The sequence below is a fragment of the Oryzias melastigma genome, linkage group LG5 (assembly GCF_002922805.2).
Source record: "Oryzias melastigma strain HK-1 linkage group LG5, ASM292280v2, whole genome shotgun sequence".
NCBI classification, from domain to species: Eukaryota; Metazoa; Chordata; class Actinopteri; order Beloniformes; family Adrianichthyidae; genus Oryzias; species Oryzias melastigma.
The window spans coordinates 24469832-24488501 of NC_050516.1; positions in this window are offsets into that span (position 1 = coordinate 24469832).

An 18670-nucleotide genomic window follows, 5' to 3' on the forward strand; every position below is an offset into this window, starting at 1 on the left:
TGGAGTTGTATCATCTTGAAAGTTTGTATTTAGTTTTACCTTACCAATATTAATCTAAAAGTGAAAATAACCCACATGGTAGGTTAACTTTTTTATAGTAATTATGCATATTTTCAGGGTTGTAAAATCTCTAACTACACACCGTATGCACTTTTCTCAAACAGGCATTAACGTTTTCACACTTTTCTTTCTTGTTTAAACACTTAAGGTTCAAACCTTTGTAGAAAAATAAAGATTATAACTGAACTATTCTAGGCTATTCTGTACAGAACAGATGACATTGATTGACACGGTCTATAACCAATCAGGATGCAGAATGAGTTGGTCAAATCACAATAATGTCCAACTAATGGTAGGAAAGAAACTTAAAAAAAAAAAAACAGATAAAATTGTGTTATATTCTGAAATGGCAAATACTCGTGTCCATGTCAACCTCAGTGAATAACTGCTTTATATCTGCAGGTTCCTGCCCCTTTTCTCCTGCAGAGTCGCTTTGAACTAAGAAATGTTAAGTGAACGTATTTTGCAACGGTCTGACTTAAGGGTAAAGTTTTATGAGAAACCCACAACCTACACTTGATTTCTAAAGAATGAGCAATGCATCACAGTCATGATAGGGTTTTGTGCAGCTGGGGGTATTTCTCTCTCTTTCTAAGCCATTGATCTTTCTCTAGGATTTTACAAGTAGTAGAAAAAGGAAGACAGTGCTGCCACAAAAGAAAAATAAATGCTGATACCCATGAGAAAAAAAGCTGAGTTAACTCTAAGCATTTTTATTTAAATGCTAATTAAAACTTAAATAACATACATGCTAAAAAAACAAATGTAGTACTGAATTTAATGTGATATTGGTGAAATTTTGCCTATTTTTTTCTGTTGCGAAGACTAAAAATTGGGTTGTTTAAATGATATAACTGTGGCAACTGGTGAATAATAAGGGTACACAGAGTTATCTTAGATCACTTTACAGATAATTTAAGGGGCCATACCATGGTTTTCTTAAGCCTTTCAGAGTAAACTATTTCCATATATATGATCATATATTACCTTTGAAACAAAAAAAAATATTTAATATGAGTCATCTTCGTGGACCATTTTAATACAGGGAAGTAAAATGACTCGATCTCTGAGGCTCCGCCTTTCGCTCCTTGTTGGTCCTGCCCATTTCACGACGTCATCCTTGAGCCTGACCATAGACAGTCAATGAGCCTCCTCGAGCCTCCTCAGCATGACCAAACTTTGCAAACAAACCATGTGACTAAAGATCTCTTAAGTCATTGGCTGGCGGCTATGGGGGCGGGTCAAAACAGAAGAGAAAGATGGAAAGACAAAGATTTGTGGTCTGAAAAAGCCAGATTTTTCCACTTATTTAAACTTTGTATTTTGCTGATGTTGGATTTTGAGCGTCTCTATGAAGGCCAATTCAAGACTTTTTACCATTAAGAAAATGTATTTATCAAACAAAATCCTCATCTGCTAATTCTACCTAAAGGCTGTAGCCACCTGGGAATCATGTTGCATTATAAAAGCATTAAAGAAATAGTAAACCTGAGAGGAGGGAACCTGTAAGAACGAAACTAAGTTGTCCAGAAAACAGTGAAGGTTCATACAACCCAACAGATGTGAGAGGATTCAGAATCCCTCCTCAGGAACAGACATGAAGAGGAGCAGTCTCGACGACTCTCACTAGGGACAGGAAACAGGAAGGAGCAGTCCCGGTGTCCCTCGTCAGACACTTGAAGAGGAGCGAACCAAAGCGCTCTGTACAGGTTTGGACATTTTCACCTGCAGACTATGGCAAGCAAAATAGGTCAATAATTACCAGGAAAGCACAGTAAAAAACAGCATAAAAATTGCTGCTTTTTACACATTTTACACATTTTAAAAGTAGCACGTAAATTCCGCCTGTAAAAGTGTAAATTACGCCAGTGTTGTCCCAAAGCGAGTGTAAAAAGCAATGTTTTATCGCGTACAAACAGCACAAAGACAGCAACCTTCTAGCGCATTCAAAATCCCGCATCGAAAGTGGCGTTTTGTCACGTCGAAAACGCAGCTGTGCTTCAATGAAGAGGCAATGGCCAAGTATTGTTTTTAAATTCCTGCAGTGGCCAAGTGGTTAAGGCAGTTAAACCTTGTTTTTTTATTTATTTATTATTTTTTCATGCAAAAATCGTGAGTTTCTTTGTTGCAGACAACTAGAAATCTCTTTTTATAATTGTCAGGTTCTCTCGACCTAAAACATCATAATAAACACAAGAGAGGAGGAAGTCAAAGTCAGTTCCTTTAATCACTCGCGAGGAGAACGATCAGAGACGTGCACAGTTACACCGCTCCGAAGCGCTCTGATGCACGCTCTGTCGTCTCAACATTTATACAGCGGTTATGCCCTAGCTGCACAATCATGTTCTTGATAACAGATAGGCACTCGTAAGAAAATCATCAACGTTAAACACATTCTGTTCTGCTTAGTCAGGATCAGTTCCTCCTCAGTGGATGTTCTTGTTCAAGGTGTTGTCCTTATTTGATATCTTGTGGTTGGAGAGCCGCAGAGCCCTGCAGCCCTCTGCACGCTGTCTGGACTTCTGCAAACAGTGAGTCACACAGAACAGAACACTTCACACAGTAAATGTCTCAAATGATAAAGTAGCATAGTTGATAAGAAAAGATAAACTTAAGTAAATGGTGTATAGATGATAAAATATGTACAATTATTCCATCAATAATCATTGAATGACCAAACCAACATGCTGTTCCAAAAGAAACAGTTAATTCCTGTTAGAAAAATACATGGATGAACAAATCTTTCATGGTAATTTGATGTCTAGCACCCTGTGGAATGCTGCTATTGTTAAAACATACACAGACCTTAGACATGAGCATGACTGGGAGAAACAGTGGCACTGCTCAGGTCTCCTAATCATTTTCCTAGTTGTTACGTGGGTTCAGGTCTTGCGGTTGCTCTTTTTTTAACGATATTTTTTATGTCTTTTCCTGAAGATTATTGACCCCTTTGGCTTGCCATTGAAGGCATAACTCTATGCTATCTAACACTTTCCTCATTCAACTCCTCCCAACTTTCCATCACACTTGTGGAACTGATCAACTCACAAGAAGATAGAAAACAAGTCTTTCTTTTCCCATTATGGTCTGTCTTATTGAGCACAATCTTGTTTACTGTTTGTTTTTTTGGTGGTTTTTACATGTAGTTGTTTTGACAAACTACCTCCCAAGACTGGGTGTCACAAATCAATATCGCAAAGTTGAAGAATTGGTTCCCAAAACATCTTATTGATCACATATTGTAAATCAGCAAGATTCACGTTAGCAGAGTCCAAAGTACCTTCCACCTAGAGCTAAGATTGTTAATACTGACAAAGAATAACTGGATCAATAGAAGATATGGCCTCTCACCTTGAATATAACGCATGATGGAAGAAAAGGAAACACATCTACCATGACATTAACCTGAAATCTGGTGGAATTGTTACTTTGGCATGTTGGAATCCTTCTTTTTAAAATACATTTTTATCCCAACTTGTACTTCCAAAGAAGAAGACGAAGAAGATGCTGGGCAGTTCCATACAGAAGTGACACAAACACTTTCATGCCTTCAGGGCAGTATGCACCCTCTATACCGTCTTGCTTTCAAACTTTTTTTTATCCCAGGGTAGCCATGAAACAAGTAGGACATTCAGAAGAATTTCAGATGAAGCTACAGCCTTTTGAATAAAACAGCAGCTGTTTAAAATTTGCAATATGTAAAATGAACAAAAAGAAATGCATATTAACAAATGAAATCAACAATAGACTGTAAAATTTATCCAAACATATAAATAAAAAATCATTATAAAAGTAGTACCTGTGTAATGTGTGATTTTTGGTACTATAGTGATTCTTTTAAAACAGAAAAATACATTGCATGCTTTCCAGTTGTGCAGAGAAATCTTGAAAGACAAGGCACCAACAAAACTTCAAAAGAAAAACCCAGTGAGAATGTCAGAGGGTTCAGAGAGTACAATGTTTTACTTCTGACTGGCATGTAACTATACAACACTGATGGAAAGAGCACAAGGACCAACCTCTGCAGTCATCGCTTGTGAAAATAATACATCAACATTCCCGCCCCAGGTGTGGATTTAAAAACCATTGTCAGCCAGTGTTTAGATATAATTATTTTACCCAATGTAGAACAGCATGACATGATAATTGTAATTAGCTGTGGTTGAAAGTACAGTTTTTTTCCCCCTTTTTTTGCAAAAGAATGGGGGCTGCATTTATTTTGGTTTAAGTAAGGTTTTGAAGAAAAGTGCAAGCTAAAAGGCAGGAGAAGAATGAAGGGGAAATTTAAATAAAAAAAACATTAAAGACTTTGAATATGACAAAGATCCAAGAGGAGATCATTTTAAGCAGTAAAACATGTGCTACAATTCTTCCAGTAACGAGGAACCGTACACTCACCAGCCACTTTATTAGGCACACCTGTCCAACAGCTTCTTAATGCAAATTTATAATCAGCCAATCACAGGGCAGCAGAGCAGTGCATGTATGCATGTAGACATGGTTTAGACGAATGGGGAAGAAAGATGGTTAAGTGACCTTGGACATGGTTGTCAGTGTTAGATCGGCTGGTCTTAGTATCTTAGTATCGGCTGGGGTTTTCACCCACAATCATCTCTGTGGTTTACAGAGAACGGTCAGGAACAGAGAAAATATCCAGTGAATGGCAGTTCTGTGGGTGGACACCTTGTTGATGCTAGATGTCAGAGGAGAATGGCCAAACTGGTTCCAACAGAGAGAAAGGCAACAGTAACTCAAACAACTGTTGGTAAGACTGCAGAAGAACATCTCTGAACACACAACACGTCCAACCTTGATGCAGACGGATTGCAGCAGCATAAGACTACACCGGGTACTCCCTGTCAGTTAAGGAAACTGTGGCTACAATTCACCATAATTGGATAATCGATTGGAAAAAATGTTGCCAGGTCTGATGATTCTCCATTTCTGCTGCCACATTCAGATGGTAAGGTCAAAACTTGCCATCAAGAACATAATAGCATGGATCCATCCTACCTTGTATCAGCAGTTCATGGTGGTGGAGGTGGTGTAATGGTGTAGGAGACATTGTCTTGGTACACCTAAGGCTCGTTTCCACTGAGCAGTCCTGTATGGTACAGTCTGGTTTGGTCTGGTATTTTGTGTGTTTCCATTGTTAAATTGACCCATCAGACAGTTCGGACCTGTACCTCTTGAGGGCCCCCATGTGTCGTAGGTACATATAAAAATAGAACTGGACGGTTGGGATAGATCACTGTTGCTATACTGATTGGTAGTAAGTGATGACGACGTTAGAAATCACTAGTATAGCGCTAAGCTAGCGATACAGTTTTCCTCTTGCAGTATTCTTCTCAACCACCTGCAATCTACCGTCAAGCAACACTAACTGCCTGTTGGTCTTATACACAATAAACAAAAAGTAAAGCAAGAAAAAAAAAGACAAGCAACAAGATTACCGCCATTATTGTTGTTTTCTAATTGACGCACTACAATGACGCAATGACACGCTAACGGTCCGCCCCATGCATGCACGTAAGCAGACTGCTTTTGGGTCCCTTAGTACCAACTGAGCTTCATCACGACGGCACAGTCTACCTGAGTAATGTTGCAGAACATATCCATCCATTTATGACCACAGTCTTCTGATGCTACTTCCAACAGGATGAGGTGCCAATGCCATCAAACTGGAATCATCTCAGACTGGTTTCTTGAACATGACAATGAGTTCACTGGACTCAAATGGCCTCCACAGTCAACAATTCTCAACGCAATAGATCACCTTTGGGATGTGGAGGAACAAGAGAGACTGCAGCAACTGTCTGATGCTACCATGTCAATATGGACCAAACTCTCTGAGAAATGTTTCCAGTACCTTGATGAATCTACGTCAGTTCTGAAGGCAAAAGGGGTTTCAACCTAATATTAGTGAGGACTACCTAATGAAGGTTCTGGTAAGCTTGTATAGTAGCATGTAACGTCATGAGATACTAGTCACAAAACTGTGAGATTCAAACAAGTAGTTGAGTCGAAATTAAAAGACAAGAGTACTTACCCTCCGCTTAGCAGCTGTAAGTGTGTTTTAGAGTCCTTAAGTTTATGTCACACTAGGTGCTCTGGAATGTGGGAGGGGCTGACAACAGGACTCGCTGCTCGATGCAGAGTAAAATCAATAGGTTCTTGACATCAAATAAAGAAAAAAAAACTGGATTTTTACTACAGAATTGTGGGATGTAAGAAAGTCACACAGTGGCGGAAATGTGTTGGATGTAAAAGAAGTTTATTTGACATGAGTCAAGAATGCATTTCTATTGGGCATCAATTTAAGTTCTTATGTGCAAATTTCCCTTGTAGATCTCAAGAAATGGTGTACTACCTTTAACAAGTGTGTGTTTTCATGCATGTTGGATTACACAGATATAGTTTATTTTTATATTTAGAAGAAACACCATAATTAGCTTTAGATATTTAGATACTATCCGTTTTGCTGCTGTTTACTTTGGTTTAAAATCCACATTGTGCAGCATCCCTCTAATGCTGCCTAGCACGCACAAAGAAATATTCAAATCACAACTCATTTTCATTCTTCCAGTGTCTACAATACATGTATATGAATCACTGACAGGATTTAATGGTGTTTCCGATTTTTTTTTTTTAATCTTTAATTCATTCTATTGCATTTTGGGCTTTCATTTTAGCATAATGTCCAGGGAAATTATAGATTTGACCAAATTCTATCCAGTGGGGATCGTCTTTGTCTAACATAACAAAAGGAACAGTTTGAAAATGAAAAATATTGTGTCAAAGTTTAGTTTGCTGTGCTGTGGGACAGATTTAATTCATTTAATAAGTTTGTTTTTTAAATAAATTTCGTTTTTTTTTCAATCTGAAAATATAGTTTGCAGAACTTCAATATATTATTTAACATTCACCTTAAATGGTATTTTTAAAATTAAATATTAGTGTTTTGTATGTCAAAAGAAAAGTATTTAATCTTTTTATTTATAGAGTGCACTTTGGTTTAAACCAAAGTCTTGTCTTAGTAAATGCCTTTTAGGCCCTTTAGACATTATTTGTTCTGATTAAATTAAATCCAGGGTATAAAAATGTTACAGAACAATGACAACTTCAGGCTGTGAAATCTCAAAAGAACTTCTTGATATAAAGCAATTTGCAGCTGTATTTTCCTCAAAAGAAATTAGACGAGACGCCCTGATACTGACATTGAAACATTTGTTTGACTGCAATCTGTTTGGATAAAAAACGCAATTCTGGGAAGAGTCTGTGCAGAAGAGAAAAACATGTAGTGTATGAAAGAGACAAAGGGAGAAACCCCCAAAATGAAAAATATATGTTTTTTAAGCCTCCTGCTGGACCCTTTAAACTCACCTCTGTCGTTCTAAGTTTGTTTACTTCAATGTCTGTGCGTCTCCGACTATTCAAGAGCAGCAGGATAGACATTTGTGAAGTGAAGCGCTAAAAGAGGGCCTTATTGATCATTCCTGTCAATGCTAAGGGACTACTGAACTGAAAACATCCAATGTGTAGTGGATGAGTGCATCTTGACTGAGCAGGGTAGGTCACTAAGCAATAACTGTGCAATTTCTTGTGTTAGAAGCCGGGATATCTTTCATGCAGTTGCTTTTATATCTGCCTAACTTCACATGTTTAAAGAAACAATACAAGACATGCTTATTTGTATGCGAGTATTTACTTCTCTAAAACATGTTCTTGCATTGCACATCTTTTTTTTAGGGAGGGGTGTTATCCTGGCCTTGAAATTGTAAATGAATTTCAAATCAGGAGGTTGAGAGATCAGTTATGATGAACACCGTCTTTCTGTTTTTAGAAGAACTTATGGCATTTCAACTGAAGGGGGATCCTTCTGTCACTCATAGTGCAGAATGAAATAACATGATAAACTAATTTATGGCAAACAGGGTAAAACAGCCAGACAACAAAACACAAACAAAAACCCACACTCAAACCTCAATCCGCCCAGACAGGCAAAGGGAATGGTATCCCACAATTGCTTGCTCTGGTAGCAGGTCCAATGTGTCTGTGACCATGGCTACAGTATTTTAAGGAATCTATTCAACACAGAATGCCATGTCAGCAATAAAAGTTCAGAAAATATAGTAAATCATAATGCTGTGGATTTTTTTCTCTTGATCTGGTTATGTGCATTAAAATGTATTATTTTTCAAGGAGCGTTTCTTCTGCTTCCATACAAATAATACAGGGCTCCTTTGAAAAAGAGATTTTTAATCTCAACAGGATTTACCTGGTAAATAAATAATCCTGTTTGGAATGACCAAAAAGTTTTTTTTTTTTTTTTTTCCAGAATGAAATACTGAAAGCTGGAATGGATACTAGATCAATCAACCATTACAGAGGAAAAAAAGAAGTATTTACATTCTTGTTAACTTGTTATAAACATCGTTAGTTATATTAACAATTAAACTAATTTATATAAGAATTAAATACATCTTTTTAACTTAGCCTTTACATATTTCATTGATTAAATTAATTAATTTATGTCAGAGCTTCTTATTTATTTCATTGTGTTCAACTAATAGCATGTTTAAACGTAACCGCATTATGCATGTATGAGTTATTATGTCCGAGACCTCTTCAATTAGTAATTTTTCACAATGTTGCCCATTACTTTATATTTGATTTTCTCATTGTGATTTTGTAATGTTGTGTCTTGTGAGTGGATTAGCTCTGCGACTACTCACTGTTTTAGCCTGTTTATTTATATATTATATATATATGTGTGCTTTTTGTGTTAAAACACCTTGTGGTCTGGTTATGTATTAAAGGTACTACGCAAATATATATGTATATATATATATATTAATGGATATAAGATATTATGTAAATGTGTGATACACAAAGATTGTAACCAGTTTGTATTTTTATGGTTTTTAGGGGTAAAAAATAATTTATTTCTTTTTTTTTTTAATGAGGAGAAATTAAAAATAATGATTGTCTTTTTTGTTCATTGTTTATCCATCCATCCGTATATGTCTGAGATGGAAAATGTTGACAGTTAAGTCTGCATTTGGTTTGGGCAGTCTCGTGATCAAACAGACTCACAGACAAGCGTCACATGTCTATGTGAACAATACAGTTGGTTCTAGTGCAGCACCATTTTACAATATTTCGTTTTGGTTTATATCAACTTCCATCCTACAAAAACTTTTTAAGCTTATAAAAGCCCAAGTTACTCATGACATGTTTTCAACCTATCAACAAACATCATTGTTAAAAAGAAAAAAACACAAGGTTTGTAACAGCAGCTTGAGAGCAGGTGAAAGCCATTAAATGGGATTTCTTAGAACAAAGCTGCTATTTGCCTCAGGGACATCCATGGTAAGTTCTTTTTTTGAAAGAAGTTAAGGAGGATTTAAAACTAGAAGGTCACCAAAATTCTCCTAAGACTGAACAGTGTTTCTGCTCTCTGAGCTGCTCTAGGGAAACTTGGAAGGCATATTGGGGAAAGCACTGTATGATACCAGATGCATTACCAACCTGAGGGATGTCATCTTGATGGTAGATGGAAGGAATGCCACTTAATCCAGGATATCAATGTCACCATGTAGAGACCCACAAAAACACAACTGTCACTGGAGATGGAAACAGCTCAGACAAAACTTCAATGCCCAATGATGCAAAGAGGATGTGTTGCATCACACGGCTCCATGTGGGGATAGGCATACAATTATTATTCCCAGTTTGGTGTCCAATAACCTTGTAAGTGTACTGAATTTGTCATTTGAGTTTAAGAAAAAAATGAATTTTTTCTGAAAAGCATCAAATTTAGATTCATTTTAAAAATTACAAATTTGGTGTACACCTCAATGAAAAAACTATGTGTTTCATTACCTATGAAACCCTCAAACACAAATTCATCTTAACAATATTGCTCACAGTGTATTATAACTCATTAGATTACGAATAAATATGTATTTCTCAGAATATAAGACGCACTGGAGTAAAAACTGCAAATTACGAAGAATTATGTATTTCTAAGAATATAAATCGCACTGGAGTAAAAACTGCAGCAGCCAAAAAGCCAAAATAATCAGAAAAATAATTTTAGCTGAAATAAAACGAAAGATGTCCAAAACGATGGTGAATCCAGCCATGTTGATTGGCCTAGAGACAGAGACACTGAAGAAAAGACGCAGAAGTGAGCTGGAGGTAGAAGAGCTGAAGATGATGAGGTTCTCTTTGGGAGTGACCAGAAAAAAAAAAAAAAAAAAAAAACGGTACTTTTGATTTTCAAAAGACACAGTTGCTTACTGATTGGGGGACAGCATTCAAATGCTTATTTTTAATGGTGAAATTGTCATTTGACAGAATACAATGTTCTGTTGCTATAATCTACAGCATTCTAAGATGTATTTTTAGAAAACTGGTTCCAACAAAAGATGTTTATTCCAGAGCTATAACCATCTCATAATTAATCTGAAACAATTAACAATCAAAAACTTGACAACTTCCTTCTTGAATTCTTTTGTGCATGCTTGGAACTTGCGAAGAAAACATTCACAGTGACCTCCATGTTATCTCTGCCGCCCACACGTCTACGGTCTAGAGAGTGTTTGCAGTGGGAGATGACCGCGGTGGCTCTAAAAGAGGACATACCATAATTAGGAGCGCTAATACAACACTCTTGACATGCTCATAATTGTCTTTGTCATAATGTGAAATCATCAAAACCCAGTGTCATAGATTCTCATTTCCGGCAAATCAAAAGTGGGGCTAAATTAGAAAAGTAAAGCTTTGATTAATTACTCTCTGTTAATATTTTTGGAGGAGCTTACATGAAGCACTTGGCAGCTCTCAAAGCAACCATCACTTCGCCTTCAAATAAATAATTTAAATTTAGAGCCTCTTTCTGACCTTAGGTCTCTGTCAGCATGGCGGGAGTAATATTGCCCTGTCACTCAATTTCATTTCGTCTGAAGCGACTAGAGGAACATTACGACCCTTGTCTTTGCCCTTCGGTCTTTAACCTGCCCAGTGACCCGACACCTTTATGGTAAAAATTACATTTTTACTTTACTCTTGCTTTGAAATTAATGAAATGCCTCAATTTGATTAAAAAAATAGATCAGATAAACACAAATAGCACAATTTTAGTGTAAAATAAATGTGACTGCCATGAAATCTTGAAGGACAGACTAAAGAGGTCTCACTTAAAGGCTTACACTGTTCGCCCCATCAGTGCTATTTTCAAACATCTCTATATATCTTTATATATGTGGATCTGTGTGTGCATGTATAAGCAGCCTAAGACGCGGTCCAATCAGATGCCCCAAACATGAGTTGACAGAGAGAGTGCTGCTTAAGATTTGGATAAATATCACGTTTGAGGTTTAAGCGCCTTTATAGTCACTCCTCAACTCAAATTGTTTTAAAAAAATTAAACAAACAGATGTGATTGTCAAAATGAATATGTATCCCATGACTCTTTTTCAAGATTCTACTAAAGCTAATGAACAAATAACCATCACTTCAGAGTGGAATTTGTAAAACAAGCAGTTAAAAAGAGGTGTGAAAGTGTTGATAAAAGTTCTCAATTTTTCAGAGGAAGGACACTGAAATAATACATCTGTGTGAGTTGAGCTAAAGGTCGCTGGCTGGGCTTGTTCAGGCTGAATTAGTTTAACACGACAACATCTCAACAATTCCGGGAAATCAGCTAAAGTCTGTGTAGGCTTTTTAACCCAGTGCTAGCACTCATTCATCTTCTTATGGTCCAGTTTCTGCTGAAACAGTGAGAGGCTTTACTGGTCCCCTAAGATTAAAGAGCTGAACCAGAAGAACAATGTTGCAGATTTGCATGAACAATGTACCAGTCTGACACATTTATAAAGCAAAAATTAGAAAAAAAAAGAAAAAAAATGACTGGGACTATGATCAAAGAAGTACTAAACAAATGTGCTTGCTTATTTTAGCAGACAAAAAAAAAACATAAAAGATGGAGCAAGGAAGTTTACATAAAATAGGATAAAGTACAAGAGTTTTCATTAAAATGTACTTTAATTTCTAAAATATGGGTGCACCAGATTATAAGACGCACTCTCAATAAATGATCTGTTTTCAAACTTTTGACATATATAAGGTGCATTGAATTAAAAACCACATTAAGGACAATAAAAGAGTCAGAGATAACTCTGTCAGTCAACTTTTATTAACTCCTCAGTGGCCTTGTGGTAGAGTGTCCACCCTGAGACTGGAAGGTCATGAGTTCAATCTATGGTTGAGTCATGCCAAAGATGAATTACTTTTATTTATATAGCACATAGCAACTCCTTTCAGTGTACCAAAGTACCAAAATAAAAATAAAAAGTTGAAAAATTGACAAATTAAGAACAAAATTTCAAAACAGCATAAAATTACAAAAGCAGTACATAGTACATACATAAAAGATAAATAAGAATATAATAAAACAAATAGAATGAATTAAAATGCCTCTGACTACAGAGTGTTAAAAGCCATTCTAAAATGGTGTGTTTTGGAATAACATTTAAAACTGTCAAAGTCTTACATCATGCATGCGCAGTTCTGTTGCAATTCTATTCCATAACTGAGGGCCGTCATCACAAAAAACATGGTCACCCCAGCGTATCTGTCTTGACCTTAGCAATAACGCCGCACGCGGAGCGGAGGCTGCTTCCATTTGGCGCCCTTGTAACCTATGGTGTAGTTCACATCAGACCCGAAGCTCCGCGGTCCTCCGTGGCCGGCTGGCAGAGTGCAGCGATCGTTTCGCCATCTGGTCTATATTTTGCGCGAGCAGCGAGTGATCCGCGTCAATCCTGGCAGGAAGTCACGCCAAGACACACGAGAAAATCTGGTCAATTTTAAAAATATAACCAATTTTTCACAATAAAATACTGCAATTGACAAATGTAATCATATTTTTGTATCTAAACAGACTGAAGGGGTGAAAATAAACACACAAACAACATCCAAAAAACCAGCAGACTGAAACACACACACACATCAATGCAGTACAGAGCGGGGGATGGGGTTTTGGGTGTGGGACAGATTATGGGACATTTTAACTTTAATGAAAATAAGAATCTTTTCAATGGTCTGATTATGAGAAATTGTCCACTTTTCCACAAAAAAAGAAAAAAGTGCAATGTCAGAAAACATTACCAAATGAAGTCATTCAAATGTCGCCAGTAACATAAAAGTAAAAAGTAACTTTCTTAAAAGTTAAAATAAATTGGTAAAACAAGTCAAACAAAAGAAAATGTATTACTAAAGAATGTTAGCCTCGAGACAGACATACAGAGCATTACATGATGCTTTCAGTGTAAAATACGTGTGATGTACAACTTAATCAAGACACACCAGGCTGATGCGCATATGTGCGAAAATAGAATAAACATAAATATCTTAGTTAACCCTTTAACACCTGAGCTCCAGTTTTATGTTCTTTGATTACCTGTAACTCTTCAACCATTACTACGATCAACGTAATTCCAGTAGATTTTGAAGGAGAAAAGCGGCGCGTTTAAGGTGTTAAAGGGTTAATTAGCCTTAAAATATACTCAGTGATCTTTATTATAGTTTTAAGATAATAGCACAAGATATGACTGACAAAGTATTCAATATGTTAAAATGAAATGCTACTCATAGTAAATGACAATATGACAGAAACACTTCGGCAACATACATGATTGTTGGGGGTTCATCATATATATATATATATATATATATATATATATATATATATATATATATATATATATATATATATATATGTATATAAAGTTTGTATAAGCACACACAATGCCCAGGTGTAAAATATTTATCAGCTGTAAAGTCTGCTTTGAATTACTCTAGTGATTAATTCAAGGCAACAAATGATATTTAAAAATATATTTTTCTCTTACTCTTCACTCAGCTTATAATAATGCTTAAAGGAAAATGCATCAGGGCATTGATGCTTTATGTATCAAAAGGCCATCACTAATTACTGGACCTTGGATTAGTTTGCATTGAAGGTCAGAATATTTTTTATGATCTTGCTTAATGATTTATATTCTGATTTTATCCAAAGAGGATATATTCAGGTGAAAAAAACAAACAAACTAGTGATTCACTAACCTGTTATTAATGCCTCTACATTAACATGAACTCCCTACCAGCTAAGGTTAAGGTTATATTTTGTTTCTAAAAATAACAGAGTGAATCTATGGTACAGATTAGGGGTTGACCAATATCAATAACGGCACTGGTGCAGATATTGGCTATTTTGACACCTATCAGTTGAATAAAATTTGAAGTAAGATAAGTCATATAACATTGCATTATGTGCAAAATGCAGCAACTGCCTGTCTGTTAAAATTTCCTCCATACAATCAGATTCTGATTGCATTTGACAAAATACATTTTTTTTACAATGTGGATGCTAAAATTTCACATGCTGTATTAAGAAAACATGTATTTCATATTATTACCATGTTTATTTTGTTATGGTTGTTGAGCCTCTTAAACATTTTTACAAAGTATTTCTGGGTGAATCAATAAGTTTTGTTTTTTAGTAAGATTTATTATCTTTTCTGAAGAAAATGCTTATTTTATTATTTGTACGCCAACCTTTAGGATTCAAATGTGACTATCTACTTAATAAATAGTCCTTAAATTCAAGTGCATTTTTAAAGGAAGTGGATGTAAACCCAAATGTAGACACAACCAGGAGCCAAAAAAAAAAAAAAAAAAAAAAAAAGAGTGGACCCACTGTTTGCCAACAACAAAAATAAATCACCACAGGTGTGGGATAGAAACACTAGAAAACAAAAACTAGAAGGTCCTCGGTGGCAGCACTGGCAAGACGCAGACAAGGAAGCATGCAAAAGGAGCCGACAGGCAGCAGTGGCAGCTCCAACAGAGAACCACAGGAAGGGGGCGGGAACTCCAGGAGCGCCACTGACAACCTGCACAGAGAGGAACCTAAGAGCAACATGAAAAACACGAGTAAAGCCCCCCCCCCCAAAAAAAAACAAAGATGTAGACAATAAAATAACTATAAAACTAAAGCTTCATGTATTTTTAATATTTTAAAAAGATTAGGCTATTCTGCTTGTAGTACTTTAGGCCTTATGCAATCAAATTTGGGACAAATAGAGTCGATCATTTAAATGGTCAACATTTTTTTTAACTACCCTTGAAATTAAGTCATTTTTTGCTTTTCTGTAAAAAAATAAATACACTATTTTTATTAGACGCTGTTCAGCATTAAATGCAACAAAGCTGGTGTTTATAGTAGGAAAAACAATTATTTATTTATGTATCTGTTGGGAAAAGTGAAAAGCACCCTCTTCAAGGACAGCATCAATGTTAGATTTCCATAACCCTACAGACAGGCTTTGTGATGTATCGCAAAGGCTGATTGATTACCTCTAAATTCATGTCGTCACATGAGCGGAAGTTTTCCAAACGATGAAACGGGTAACCTTCATCCACGCCAGAAGCAGCACTAAAGATTTCCACAGCAAAACAAACAAACAGAATGGGCTCTTTTCACCTGGATTTAGGCATAATTTGAGTTGCAAATGTTGCACTGAACAAGCATTTTCAAACTGTTTAATTAGTATTATTAAAGTTATAAATTATCCCTGATTTGAGTTGTACTAATTTTCCAGAGTGACTTAAGCTTGTACTTAAGGGCTTTACTTAAGGTCTTTACTTTTATTTATTTTATTTTAATTTTTACTTTAGTTTACAACTTTATTACCTCCATTGTAATAAATAAATAAGTAATTGATTGAAATTAATAAATATATAGCAGTGATGGTTCCCTCCCTCCTCCTTGTCCAGACACATAAAATCATCTTTATTATGGTGGTTTCTGCACAACTCTATCATTGTCATGTCCACGCTGATATTCCGTGACCACAAATGCAAATTTCAACAATGACATTTAAGATTTTACTTGATCTTGGACAAAAGGACTTGAGAGCTTGTATGGAGATGATAACAAGACAAATGGTCTTTCTTTTTTCGAAATATCTAGCCAATATGTCAAATATAGACCTTTAACAGGGTGTGAAGGTTAAAACTTCAAGATTGCATTCTGAGACACTGTTTCACCCCCCCTCTTTCTAATATGACTGTTTGGTAATGTCTTCATGGAGGACATTTTGAAAGCTTGAAGTTCTGGTGTAGCTGACAGGATGGGTAGAAGTCTCAGTCTGACTGGGTTTCAATGATTTTTGATTTTCACTAGTGTCAGCATTTGTCATCCACATTTGTCATGGGATGGATAACACATCAATGTAAGGCTTGGGTCATCTGGACCCCATATAGCACAAGGGTTAATGGACAGAAAGACAGACAGGAGCAAGGCTAAGCTAAAAGTCCACAAAACTAAATCAGAGTGATAATCCAGGCAAAAGGTCAGGGCAGATGGCCCACTGTTTTCTGTAACAAGTTGGGCTAAATTTCTCCATCCTCCTAGCCCTTATGACTGTGCCACTGACCTTTTCCTGGGGATTCAACCACCTAAAGGACACATTTATTGTCCATTCCCTCCTGAATTGGAAGTTATGCAGAAAGACCTCATAGAGGCTACAAGTTGACCTCATCTGACCTTCTTCTTTGCCTGGTGCTGGATTTTTCTTTGTAGGAAAGTATGATGGTGGATCACAGTTCTTGTATTGGCTTTAGAGGTTTAAACATCCATAGTGAACAGTTTTCCATGGTGTTCCTCTTCCAAAACTTCTCTAAGCCAAAAGGTGTCTATAATCATCATATCAGAATCTCATCCACATGGTTTTCTCGCTGGAAACATTTTCTCTGACTGTGGGTCAATTTGTTTTGCCAACTCTTGGAAATAAGGTCAGTTTGAGCTCTGGTTTTTTACATGCAGACTAAATAAGGTCAGTTTGAGCTCTGGTTTTTTACATGCAGACTAATGGTCAAATAACTTTAACCAGGACCTGGGGACCACCCAGAGCTCCAGCTCATGGTCCTCTCAGTTTCCTTTGGCAAAAGGTGCTTAAAATTCTCTCCTGAACTCTACCGACTTCCCTCATTTCCTTTTACCTCACCAAGCGGAGTTGCGTCCACAACGGGTTCAACAGCAGTTGTGAGACATTGTCGGCACTTTCAGAGAACTTGAAGGAAGTTCCAATCACAGCTTCAGAAAAAACAGCAGACTTTCTAAGATTACCAATACTTAGATTCTTTAAACACTCAAAAACATTACATGGCTGTTTGGAAGCTTTAAAACAAAAGAGGCTTTTTCAGACCTTTGAGACCAAAAATAAATAAATAACAGGTAGAAATGGAGAGACAGAGCATTGCTCATGGCATGATAACTAGAATTGTGTTATCAAAAATGCATTTTAATTTTTTTATTTCAACACTCTCTTAATCATTTAGAAGTTGTTTTAAATATTCACTTTTTTTTGCTTACATCATTTCTTTTCAATTTCATCAACTGATTGCAACAGGAATCCAAATTTACATGATAATTACGATTGATTAAAAAAAGAAAGACATTGGCAGTGCTATGTACAGGTATTTATACATAAAAAAACATTTTATATCCTTTCTTTCTTCTTTTCTGGCACAATTGCCAATAAACTGATACCTAACTACAGGTGTCATATAATACAAGTTCAGTTTCCCTATTAATACTGTTACTTTAAGATGAACAAATAGGAGGAAAAATATGACTAACCCTACAGAGAACATTAAATTAGACCATTCCAGGCACTTAACCTGTAGGTAGTTATAGAGTGCAATGTGTTAACCCTTAATTAGGCTCATTTTTTTCGTGTGCCATTCTAATTCACAAGAATTGCAAGACTTTAATGCTTTAAATGTCAAACAAACCACCTAATTGAGTACCACTTACGTCATATGACTTTAATGCGTTTTTTTCCCCAGAGAATGTGTTGGTCCTCACACTAAAACACACATAAATCTCCTGAACGTGTTATTTGTTTTCATCTTCGCTCTTTATCCCTGAACCAGTCACTTCTTTTAGTTAAAGTGTAGTTTTCATGTTGAAATTCTACTTTATTTCTTTCTTGTGAATCAGAAATATTATAGATTACTTTCTTTAGATGATTTATATACGTTTTGTATAACTGAATGTGGCATTTGTAAACAGATTTTACCAAAACTGCTTTACTAGAAAATGGCAACATATGCCTATAAAATTAAGTGTCAACACGTGTGGAATCAACAGCAGAAAAACAGTCCTTGGCAGTTTTCCCATATGAAAAAAGGCTTTTTTTGGGCAGTCTCTGCTACACAAAGGCAAGTTCTCTGAATTATTTGATTTATGCTGAATACTGTTTTCCCTTGGCAAAAGCATTTTTCTTCTGGAGAGTTACCGTACCATTCCAATGCAAGTTGTAAAAGCCTTTCTTTCACAAATGCAAAACCATGTGCTTTAAGTGTTCTAGTGGGATTGTGAGAAAAAGGTCATCCAAGTCACATGTTACCAAAAAAAACATGAGGGAGACGGAGAATGGGTTTTGTGTGATGAACTTCTTTTATTTTCACAAAAGGAACAAACTCGAGAAACAAACTTGTGGAAAGAAATTCCATTTGTCTTGGGTTTGTTTTC